At 45.8% G+C, this 12,852-nt stretch overlaps 1 protein-coding gene across 5 annotated transcripts in view; it reads right to left on the bottom strand.

The window, feature by feature from the left end:
• Positions 1-12,852, bottom strand: part of MYRIP (myosin VIIA and Rab interacting protein) — a 1,107,682-nt gene that overhangs the window by 978,122 nt on the left and 116,708 nt on the right. For 4 of the 5 annotated variants that reach the window (XM_077269058.1, XM_077269060.1, XM_077269062.1 and 1 more), the window contains exon 1: positions 5,443-5,798. The exons of the other annotated variant lie outside the window; for it this stretch is intronic. The gene's annotated coding sequence lies outside the window, so the exon portion shown is untranslated. Of the gene's footprint in view, positions 1-5,442; positions 5,799-12,852 lie in introns of those variants that run through there. 5 annotated transcript variants of the gene reach the window in all.

The following is a 12,852-nucleotide window of genomic DNA, read 5'->3' as shown; positions in this document are numbered from 1 at the left end:
AATCGTACTGACCCGAAGAATAAAACTGCTTTATCCATTTCACGCGGAACGGTATAAACGCCCCCCCCCCCCAAAAGAAATTCATGAATAGCTGGTTTTTGGTCATACTGCCTCACAAAAATCGGAATAAAAAGCAATCAAAAACTGTCACGTGCCCGATGATGTTACCAAAAAAACGTCAACTCATCCAAAAAAACAGGACCTCACATAACTCTGTGGACCAAAATATGGAAAAATTATAGCTCTCAAAATGTGATAACGCAAAAAAATATTTTTTTGCAATAAAAAGCGTCTTTTAGTGTGTGACAGCTGCCAATCATAAAAATGTATTTATTTCCATTTTCCCATTAGGGTTAGGGCTAGGGTTAGGGCTAGGGTTAGGGTTGGGGCTAGGGTTACGGCTAGGGTTAGGGTTGGGGTTACGGCTAGGGTTAGGGTTGGGGCTAGGGTTAGGTTTGGGGCTAGGGTTAGGGTTGGGGCTAGGGTTAGGGTTGGGGCTAGGGTTAGGATTACATTTATGGTTGGGATTAGGGTTGGGGGTGTGTCAGGGTTAGGGGTGTGGTTAGGGTTATGGTTGGGATTAGGGTTAGGGGTGTGTTGGAGTTAGGGGTGTGGTTAGGGTTGGGGTTAGGGGTGTGGTTGGGATTAGGCGTGTGTTTGGGTTAGGGTTTCAGTTAGAATTGGGGGTTTCCTCTGTTTAGGTACATCAGGGCTCTCCAAACGCGACATGGCGTCCGATCTCAATTTCAGCCAATTCTGCGTTGAAAAAGTAAAACAGTGCTTGTTCCCTTCTGAGCTCTCCCATGCGCCCAAACAGGGGTTTACCCCAACATATAGGGTATCAGCGTACTCAGGACAAATTGGACAACAACTTCTGGGTTCCAATTTCTCTTGTTACCCTTGGGAAAATAAAAATTTTGGGGGCTAAAAAAACATTTCTGTGGGAAAAAATGATTTTTAATTTTCACAGCTCTGCGTTATAAACTGTAGTGAAATACTTAGGGGTCCAAAGTTTTCACAACACATCTAGATACTGTAAGTTCCTTGGGGGGTCTAGTTTCCAATATGAGGTCACTTGTTGGGGGGTTCTACTGTTTAGGTACATCAGGGACTCTGCAAATGCAACGTGACGCCTGCAGACCATTCCATCTAAGTCTGCATTCCAAATGGCGCTCCTTCCCTTCCGAGCTCTGCCATGCGCCCAAACAGTGGTTCCCCTCCATATATTAGGTATCAGCGTACTCAGGACAAATTGGACAACAACTTTTGGGGACCAATTTCTCCTGTTACCCTTGGGAAAATACAAAACTGGGGGCTAAAAAATAATTTTTGTGGAAAAAAAATGAATTTTTATTTTCACGGCTGTGCATTATAAACTGTAGTGAAACACTTGGGGGTTCAAAGCTCTCACAACACATCTAGATAAGATCCTTAGGGGGTCTACTTTCCAAAATGGTGTCACTTGTGAGGGGTTTCTATGTTTAGGCACATCAGGGGCTCTCCAAACGCAACATGGCGTTCCATCTCAATTCCAGCCAATTTTACATTGAAAAGTCAAACGGTGCTCCTTCCCTTCCGAGCTCTGCCATGCACCCAAACAGTGGTTTACCCCCACATATGGGGTATCAGCGTACTCAGGACAAATTGCAAAACAAGTTTTGGTGTACAATTTCTTCTGGTACTCTCGAGAAAATAAAAAATTGGGGCGAAAAGTTCATTTTTGTGAAAAAATATAATTTTTTATTTTTACGGCTCTACGTTATAAACTTCTGTGATGTACTTGGTGGGTCAAAGTGATCACCACACATCTAGATAAGTTCCTTAGGGGGTCTGCTTTCCAATATGGTGTCACTTGTGGGGGGTTTCAATGTTTAGGCACATCAGGGGCTCTCTAAACGCAACATGGCGTCCCATCTCTGTTCCAGCCAATTTTGCATTGAAAAGTCAAATGGTGCTCCTTCCCTTCCGAGCTCTGCCATGCTCCCAAACAGTGGTTTACCCCCACATATGGGGTATCGGGGTATTCAGGACAAATTGTACAACAACTTTTGAGGTCCATTTTCTCCTGTTACCCTTGGTAAAATAAAACAAACTGAAGCTGAAGTAAATTTTTTGTGAAAAAAAAATTAAATGTACATTTTTTTTTTAAACATTTCAAAAATTCCTGTGAAACACCTGAAGGGTTAATAAACTTCTTGAATGTTGTTTTGAGCACCTTGAGGGATGCAGTTATTTTCTATCATATAGACCCCTCAAAATGACTTCAAATGTGATGTAGTCCCTAAAAAAATGGTGCTGTAAAAATGAGAAATTGCTGGTCAACTTTTAACCCTTATAACTCCCTAACAAAAACAAATTTTTTTCCAAAATTGTGCTGATGTAAAGTAGACATGTGGGAAATGTTACTTATTAAGTATTTTGTGTGACATATTTTGCCAAATTTTGGTTTTTTTCACAAATAAACGCACGTAATATCAAAGAAATTTTATCACTATCATGAAGTACAATATGTCTCGAGAAAACAGTGTCAGAATCACCGGGATCAGTTGAAGCGTTCCAGAGTTATAACCTCAGAAAGGGTCAGTGGTCAGAATTGTAAAAATTGGCCCGGTCATTAACGTGCAAACCACCCTCGGGGCTTAAGGGGTTAAAGAACCTCATCCACAACTACCGCAAAAGATTTCAGGCTGTAATTGATGTTAGAGGGGGCAATTCACAGTATTAGGCCAGTCTCACACATCCAGATAATTCCGGTACCGGAGAAAACAGTACCGGAGTTATCCGTGTCCATGTGTCCGTGTGCTCATGTGGCACATCAGTGTGGCACACGTGCGGCAGCCGTGTGCCGCCCGTGTGCCGCCTGAGGACCACACGGACCGTGCAGGAGAGACAGCGCTACAGTAAGCGCTGTCCCCAGCGTGTGGTGCTGAGGGCGGCATTCATCTCTTGTCCCTTGTTAAAAATAAAGTTTGGGGGTCACCTCCTGTCTCCACCTCCCGTGCGCCCGCCCGCTTGCAGAGAAATACTCACCCAGCTCCCGTGATGCCTGTAATCTCACCTGTACAATGTATTGGACGCTTTGAATCCGCACGGTTTCATGAACACATGCAGAATCACCTGCGTTCAATAGATGGCCGAACTTTGGACGCATCGGACATGTGCTGCGTTCAAAGCGCTGCCGATTCCTAAACATCTGCACATACCTTATAAGCTCACTTGAAACATCTGAAGATGGGGGTCTCTCTCGGAAAGTGTGTGTATGACCTGGGGTCAGGAAACTTACATTTAAAGCACCACTTCATAAGTGAAGAAAAAAACACTGCAGTGGTGCCTTAAGGACTCATTCAGATGTCTGAGATTTTTCTGGTATGCAAAAAACATCTGAATTTCCTTAGTGGTTTTGATCCGATTTTCATAAGCGTAAGGTCAGTTTTTCAGTTTAGTTGAAAAACTAAATAAATTGCGAAGCTTTTCCCACCCATTGCAGTATCCACAGCACACGGACGGCACAGGAATCCCATCCCAGGGCGGACATATCATTGGTGTAAGGTGTGCAGTGGCCCGAGAGGTAAAGGACCCAGTATTTTCAAGGACTCATGGACTTGTATGGGTAGTTTTGATCCATGACATAAATCAAAATCGGACATTTCTCTGTGAACACCGACATATGAACAGCTCCGTATATTATAAGTGGCACATATTCTATCTGTGAAACACGTATGTTAAGAAAAGATGAATGATTGAGATCTTAGCCTGTGTTCATAAGATGCATTTGTGATGTGGTTTTTGTGCTGTGATTTTATTACATTTTTGGAAAATTTGGGCAAAAAACACATTGCAAATGCATCATGTGAACATGGCCTTAAAGTGAACCTGTCGTGTGATACATGCTGACCAATCCGTGAACAGCATGTATCAGACACTGGCGGTATTAAATCAGTCAGGTATGTTTGACTCTGAAACGCTGCATTTTAGAGAAAAACATACTTTAAAAACTGCCTGGGACCGAGACCGCACTACTGACTAGTAGAAAAAGTGGGCCCCCGGCGGCTTTTCCACCGATTGCTAACCAGGATTGGCAGGTCTCTGCCTATGAGCATGTACATATACCTAAGATAAAGGCTTTGAGTGTTCAGCCTCTGCTCCGCAGCAGTAACCTCTCTGGCCATGCAGACATATCAACCTGATGTGGTATGCACCTAGGTGGTACATGCCTTGCCCCTTTAAATACAAGACCAAAGTGTGTAACCCAGCTCTAAAACAATACATTAATATTTGTAAGCTTCTTGTTCTTTATTAGAAAATAACAGCACAAATAATCCCAACAGGCAACAATGTGTTCGGAGATCTGTAAGGTGCGTGTTTAACTACTAGGCAATTATGACCTTGAAAGATGGATGCCAAACTCCCATCACACAGACAGGAAGTCCCCATAAAAAGTCTCTTCACCACCTTGAGCCGCCCAAGGGTAACTAGGTAGCTTACTACAGTACAAACTCTCCGGAGGAAGGCGCTAATTAGGAAGACTAATATGACAAATTGTTATAAGTCAGAGACAAGGAATGAAGAGTGGCATGCAACACAGAAATGGATCAATTGTGATTGGATCAGGAAAGTGTTACCAATATTTTGGTTTTATGAGATCAGGTGTAGAGAACGCCCCTCTAAAAACTGCGTTGCTAAAAATAGTATTCTATTTATCTTGATGAATATATTTTGATACAATATAGAAACATGTCAGTATATTTGCATTTGTTAGTTTTATGCCACACACAGACATATACAGAAATTTACAAGTATGTACGGCAAATACAATAATGAAGCAATGATGCAAAAGACTTTATCAGTCCATCCATCCTGTGCTCAGTGTCTCTGTCAGACCCGTCTATCTGCTCCATAGTTCCACACGTCCATTCATCTGTTAGTGTCTATTGTAGTGATTGGGTCTAATCGATATATAACGGATGCGGATATACTACAGACACAATGCCGCCTTCATGTCACAAATAGCCACCAACTCTGTGACACCATACATTTATAATACACTATATATAATATATATATATATACACACAGTCACCCTGCTACATTTAGGATATTCCCACGGTGTCAATCACACACCACAGTGTATGTCAGGCACACTATATGCATAGTGTATAAATGCAATGTGTGTATAGGTAGAGATATGTATACTATATATATATATATATATATATATATATATATATATATATATATATATATATATATAGTATAATGTACTAATACTGAAGGAGCCTGCTGCCAGCTAGACTAACTTATGGTGGCATGAGCAGGGCACTGCACTTGGTTTCCTGCTCCGTGCTGCTCATGCCCTTGTGCCTCCCATCCTCACAGCCCATTCCTCCTGCCAGGAGAGAGGCAGTGCCCCCTGCCCACACCCACACGCAGACAAGATGGTACCTGTGTGCCAGTGTCGGTGAGCAGGCGGGTGAGGTACTGCAGCGGCTTGGATGGCGGGTTGCAGTAGACTCCTGCAGGCTTGGCAGCTGCTAGATAACAAGTGCGGATGGATGGGAGCCGCTTCCTCCAGGAGCCCGAGTGTGTGCGCACTGCGCCGCTCCCAGCGTCCACCAGGCGGGCAGTGGCTTTGGGACCCGGAGTGGCGGCGGTGCTCGGCTGCCAGAGGTGACTGAGGTACCAGCTGCTGGCCAATCGGTACTGCAGGGGGGCTGGTAGCTGGTAAGAGCGACCGATGAGGGGGCTGTGCCAGACATTCAGTGCCTGCTCCTGTAAGGGAGAGACATGCTTACTGTACTGTCTGCATGTGATGAGGCACAAGCACAGCCCATACTGTCACTAGCCTGCTACATACACACAGGCATGTACTACACACAGGGACACACTACACACAGGGACACACTACACACAGGGACATACTACACACAGGGACACACTACACACAGGGACACACTACACACAGGGACATACTACACACAGGGACATACTACACACAGGGACACACTACACACAGGGACATACTACACACAGGGACACACTACACACAGGGACACACTACACACAGAGACACACTACACACAGGGACATACTACACACAGGGACACACTACACACAGGGACACACTACACACAGGGATACACTACACACAGGGACATACTACACACAGGGACATACTACACACAGGGACACACTACACACAGGGATACACTACACACAGGGACACACTACACACAGGGACATACTACACACAGGGACATACTACACACAGGGACACACTACACACAGGGACATACTACACACAGGGACATACTACACACAGGGACACACTACACACAGGGATACACTACACACAGGGACACACTACACACAGGGACATACTACACACAGGGACATACTACACACAGGGATACACTGCACACAGGGACATACTACACACAGGGACACACTACACACAGGGATACACTACACACAGGGACACACTACACACAGGGACATACTACACACAGGGATACACTACACACAGGGATACACTACACACAGGGACATACTACACACAGGGACACACTACACACAGGGACATACTACACACAGGGACATACTACACACAGGGATACACTGCACACAGGGATACACTACACACAGGGGCACACTACACACAGGGACATACTACACACAGGGACATACTACACACAGGGACACACTACACACAGGGACATACTACACACAGGGACATACTACACACAGGGATACACTGCACACAGGGATACACTACACACAGGGGCACACTACACACGGACATACTACACACAGGGACACACTACACACAGGGACACACTACACACAGGGACATACTACACACAGGGATACACTACACAAAGGGACACATTACACACAAGGACATACTACACACGGATACACTACACACAGGGACACACTACACACAGGGACACACGGACATACTACACACAGGGACACACTACACACAGGGACACTACACACAGGGACATACTACACACAGGGATACACTACACACAGGGACACACTACACACAGAGACACACTACACACAGGGATACACTACACACAGGGACATACTACACACAGGGACACACTACACACAGGGACATACTACACCCAGGGATACACTACGCACAGGGAAATACTACACACAGGGATACACTACACACAGGGACACACTACACACAGAGACACACTACACACAGGGACACACTAGACACAGGGAGATACTACACACAGGGATACACTATACACAGGGACACACTACACACTGAGACACACTACACACAGGGACATACTACGCACAGGGATACACTACACACAGAGACACTACACACGGACATACTACGCACAGGGATACACTACGCACAGAGGCACACTACACACAGGGACATACTACGCACAGGGATACACTACACACAGATACACACTACACACAGGGACATACTACGCACGGGGATACACTACACAGAGAGACACAGTACACACAGGGACATACTACACACAGAGATACACTACGCACAGGGACACACTACACACAGGGACATACTACGCACAGGGATACACTACACACAGGGACATACTACGCACAGGGATACACTACACACAGAGACACACTACACACAGGGACACACTACACACAGGGACATACTACACACAGGGACACACTACACACAGGGACATACTACACACAGGGATACACTACACAAAGGGACACATTACACACAAGGACATACTACACACAGGGATACACTACACACAGGGACACACTACACACAGGGACACACGGACATACTACACACAGGGACACACTACACACAGGGACACACACACAGGGACACACTACACACAGGGACATACTACACACAGGGATACACTACACACAGGGACACACTACACACAGACACACTACACACAGGGATACACTACACACAGGGACATACTACACACAGGGACATACTACGCACAGGGATACACTACACACAGATACACACTACACACAGGGACATACTACGCACGGGGATACACTACACAGAGAGACACAGTACACACAGGGACATACTACACACAGAGATACACTACGCACAGGGACACACTACACACAGGGACATACTACGCACAGGGATACACTACACACAGGGACATACTACGCACAGGGATACACTACACACAGAGACACACTACACACAGGGACACACTACACACAGGGACATACTACACACAGGGACACACTACACACAGGGACATACTACACACAGGGATACACTACACAAAGGGACACATTACACACAAGGACATACTACACACAGGGATACACTACACACAGGGACACACTACACACAGGGACACACGGACATACTACACACAGGGACACACTACACACAGGGACACACACACAGGGACACACTACACACAGGGACATACTACACACAGGGATACACTACACACAGGGACACACTACACACAGACACACTACACACAGGGATACACTACACACAGGGACATACTACACACAGGGACACACTACACACAGGGACATACTACACACGGGGATACACTACGCACAGGGAAATACTACACACAGGGATACACTACACACAGGGACACACTACACACAGAGACACACTACACACAGGGACACACTACACACAGGGAGATACTACACACGGATACACTATACACAGGGACACACTACACACAGAGACACACTACACACAGGGACATACTACGCACAGGGATACACTACACACAGAGACACTACACACGGACATACTACGCACAGGGATACACTACGCACAGAGGCACACTACACACAGGGACATACTACGCACTGGGATACACTACACACAGATACACACTACACACAGGGACATACTACGCACGGGGATACACTACACAGAGAGACACAGTACACACAGGGACATACTACACACAGAGATACACTATGCACAGGGACACACACACAGGGACACACTACACACAGGGACATACTACACACAGGGATACACTACACACAGGGACACACTACACACAGACACACTACACACAGGGATACACTACACACAGGGACATACTACACACAGGGACACACTACACACAGGGACATGCTACACACAGGGATACACTACGCACAGGGAAATACTACACACAGGGATACACTACACACAGGGACACACTACACACAGGGACACACTACACACAGAGACACACTACACACAGGGACACACTACACACAGGGAGATACTACACACGGATACACTATACACAGGGACACACTACACACAGAGACACACTACACACAGGGACATACTACGCACAGGGATACACTACACACAGAGACACTACACACGGACATACTACGCACAGGGATACACTACGCACAGAGGCACACTACACACAGGGACATACTACGCACAGGGATACACTACACACAGATACACACTACACACAGGGACATACTACGCACGGGGATACACTACACAGAGAGACACAGTACACACAGGGACATACTACACACAGAGATACACTACGCACAGGGACACACTACACACAGGGACATACTACGCACAGGGATACACTACACACAGGGACATACTACGCACAGGGATACACTACACACAGAGACACACTACACACGGGCTCACTACACACAGGGATACACTGCACACAGAGACTCTACACACAGGGACATATTACGCACACAGGGACACACTAAACACAGGGATACACTATACACAGGGACATACTACACACAGGGATACACTACACACGGGGACAAACTACACACGGACATACTACACACAGGGATACAAGACACACTACACACAGGGACATACTACGCACAGGGGTACACTACACACAGAGACACACTACACACAGGGACATACTACACACAGGGATACATTACACGCACGGACACACTACAAACAGGGACACGCTACACACAGTGATACACTACACACAGAGACACGCTACACACAGACATATTACGCACAGGAATACACTACACACAGAGACACACTACACACAGGGACATACTACGCACAGGGATACACTACACACAGAGACACACTACACACAGGGGCACACTACACACAGGGATACACTACACACAGAAACACTACACACAGGGACAAACAACACGCAGGGATACACTAAACACGGATACACTACACACAGAGACACACTACACACAGGGACATACTACGCACAGGGATACACTACACACAGAGACACACTACATACAGGGGCACCCTACACACAGGGATACACTACACACAGAAACACTTCACATAGGGACATACTACACACAGGGATACACTAAACACAGGGATACACAACACACAGACACACTACACACAGGGACATACTACACACATGGATACACTACACACAGGGACACAGTACACACAAGGATACACTACACACAGGGACATACTACATACAAGGATACACTACACACAGGAGCACACTACACACAGGGATACACTACACACAAGGATACACTAAACACAAGGATACACTATACATAGGGATACACTACACACAAGGATACACTGCACATGGGGACATACTACACACGGATGCACTACACACAGGGACACGCTACACACAGAGACACACTACACACAGGGACATACTACGCACAGGGACACACTACACACAGGCACACTACACACAGGGGCACACTACACACAGGGATACACTACACACAGAGACATTACACACAGGGACATACTACACACAGGGATACACTACACACAGGGACACACTACATACAGGGACACACTTCACACAGAGATACACTACACACAGAGACATGCTACACTCAGGGACATACTACGCACAGGGATACACTACACACCGAGGCACACTAGACACAGGGACATACTACGCACAGGGATACACTACACACAGAGACACACTAAACACAGAGATATCTTACACACAGGGACACACTAAACACAGAGCATTGTGTACCTGCACACACTACAGACAAGGGACACACTACACACAGGTAACTGTGTAACAAATCTAAGCACACAGTACACACAGAGATTCACTAAACATGGCGTGTGTATCATTACACACTACACACAGTGCATGGTGTGTCATCACACACTACACACAGGGACACACTACACACAGGGCGTGTCTATCAGCACACACTACACATACACTCCCTGACAGAAGTTATGTCGCTTATCCCTGTTATGTAAATAAAAGCTTATATCCTGACGTTAAATTCATCCATTGGCTGTATAAATTATTCTTTTGAAAGTTGAAACCCTCCGAAATGTGGTTTAGGTTAAGAAAATAAAGTGGCATCAATGCAGAAATATTGATCAGTTAATGGACACAGAATGGTCAGATTTTGGCAAGACAAAAGTTTTTATCGCCCACAGAAAGTACGGTAATGTGATATTCAAACTAATAACTTAAAATACAAATATATTTTGCATAACATTGGTGAATGAAGTTGTGGTGCTATTGTCAAGGTGAAAATGTATTTTCTTATATACCTTTGTACTTTTATAAATCTTTATACTCTTTTTGTACTGCTATATTTTTATACTGTGAAACAATAAGTTTTTCCTATCTGCTAGCTAATGCATATGTAATTGTATTTAAAAATGGCCATTAGAGTTCGGTTTCGTTTCTGGTTTGTGTCTGGAGGGATGATTCATTTCTTCAGAATCGAAACTCAGGAATGTGAAGAAAGGGAGGATTCACCAGAAGACGTCAGAACAAATCAGAAAGACTGGATGCTAGCTTAAACCCCGCCTAATGCACGCCTTCCCCTAACACTCAATATAGTATTATGTATTGAAGAATAAAGCACAGTTGTTGCTCGGCTACTCACTGAGCTGAACGCCAGAGCATCAGCAAAGATTGAATCAGCTACGTGTCTGAATCATTTCTTTTTCGGTACCAGAAGCTCTGCGCTCACATTACAATTTGGAATGACTGGTGAATGAGGATTAATTGTCGTTATTACGGCCCCGACAATTTTGGCAGCCCAACGGGGGGCGTGGCCAGCGATCCGAGACCCCCTGGACCCATGCCTGGATGTCTGTGGATGATACCCGTAGTGGCTGACCTCGAGGACTGATCACCCTCCGTACACGGTAAGTGGCGATCATGTACACTGTATATGTCACACTTGCTAGTGTCTCAGCCGTTATTGGTTTGTCTGTAGTCTCCTTGGGTCCGGGAGGTGAATGATCGAGTGGTGAGATCAAACGTGATCCTGTGCCACGCTCTGAACCAGCAACTGAGAGAATGTCGCATCCTGTGCGATCTCTGTACACCACACCTTCTCCACCGGTCATTGTACTCCATTCAACCATCCTACCCGTGACTATTGTCCAGTAGTGAAGTGGACTGAAAAATTGAGCCAGTTGTAGATTGTGGGGCAGCTTAGAGAAAGGGATAGGAGACGCAGCCTCTGTGATATTGTACCAGCTAGGTAATTAAGACGTCCCGAGCAGGGACCACCTGTATTTCTGTGGAGGGCTCTCACTAGGAGACCGCCTCCCGACTGTTTAGAATATCGTGGCAGGATAGTCTGTTAATCGCTGTGTTCAGGTTAGGGACAGAAAATATTGAGCGCGAGGCTCGTCTTTTTCTAATACGTTGAGCGAGTTTCCGTATTGTGGGACACCAGCGTTGATATCGCTGCCAGCGATCCTGAGCTATAGCAGGGCGTAGTATTCTGTGAGCCAAGCTGCGTATCTTAAAGCAGAAGAAGTCAGTGCCCCACAAGTTAGATGAGGATGCTGTGGAAGTCAAGACAATGGTCACGGGAGGGCAAGAGACAGTCAAGAAGCTTATC

The sequence above is a fragment of the Ranitomeya variabilis genome, chromosome 6, assembly GCF_051348905.1.
Source record: "Ranitomeya variabilis isolate aRanVar5 chromosome 6, aRanVar5.hap1, whole genome shotgun sequence".
Taxonomy (NCBI): domain Eukaryota; kingdom Metazoa; phylum Chordata; class Amphibia; order Anura; family Dendrobatidae; genus Ranitomeya; species Ranitomeya variabilis.
This window is presented reverse-complemented; position numbering and strand designations above follow the sequence as displayed.